Consider the following 1,076-nt stretch of genomic DNA (forward strand, 5'->3'; position numbering starts at 1 on the left):
GGATTCACTTTGAGATAACTTGTGGTCTGTGTTCGAATAATTACGTGTTGTTGGATGCTTAACTGCGATATCAGTTTCGAATCAGTTCAGGGATGCCCATCTCCCCTAAGTTCAATGGCACAAATCCCCCCACCCCTCAATTTTTCTCGACACTCTTTCCCTTTTTTATTTTTTAGCTCTCTTTTTTATTTTATTTACTTTTTTTTTTTGAAAATATTTTTTATTCATTATTTTATTTTTTAGTTATCTTTTTTATTTTATTTACTTTTTAAAAATATTTTTCATTTATTTATTTATTAGTGGTACCCGTACGGCTTTACCCGTAGTAGAAAAGTAAAAGGTCATTTTGTTCGCTTGTATATTCACAAATAATGGATGATGGATTTTTCGCCAATTTGCTATGTTCATTTGCTCGCCCGTGTTATGGTAATGTGCTGCTCCATGTTATAATAATTTACTCGTCCATGTTATGATAATTTGCTCGGTAAAATGTTTTTAAAATTGGAATAGAAAAAGAACAAAATCAAATTTTCGAATAATCGCTTCGAGGTGCACACCCCCACGCTACAAACTAATTTTGTGCCAAATTTTATGAAAATTGGCCGAACGGTTTAGGCTCTATGCGCTCCAGACAGGGAGACATCCAGACAGAGAGACTTTCAGCTTTATTATGAGTAAAGATTTATAATAATAATAATAATTATTATTTTATTAGAAAAGTTTTGTGTTACGCCAAGACATACTCACACAAAAACTAATTAAATACATGAAATTAAATATAAACAGAATAAAATAAAATAAATAATTTAAATTAAAAATAAATCAATAAATAAGGCTAAATAAAAAAAAATGAAAACATTAAAGAAATTAATTTTAAAAATGTAAATAAATAAATTTAAAAAATCCTCCCCAAAAACTTTAATGGCGCTACTTGCGCCATAATCCCTCCCTGTAGGAACCTCTGAATCAATTTGTAACGTTACATACAGTATTGCAAATGTGGTTAAGTATTTTTAAATTTTTGTTTCATTTCTCACTAACTGTTTTAAATTTGGTAAAACAGCTGCTACTGATAT

This window comes from Uloborus diversus, chromosome 4 (assembly GCF_026930045.1).
Source record: "Uloborus diversus isolate 005 chromosome 4, Udiv.v.3.1, whole genome shotgun sequence".
Taxonomy (NCBI): Eukaryota; Metazoa; Arthropoda; class Arachnida; order Araneae; family Uloboridae; genus Uloborus; species Uloborus diversus.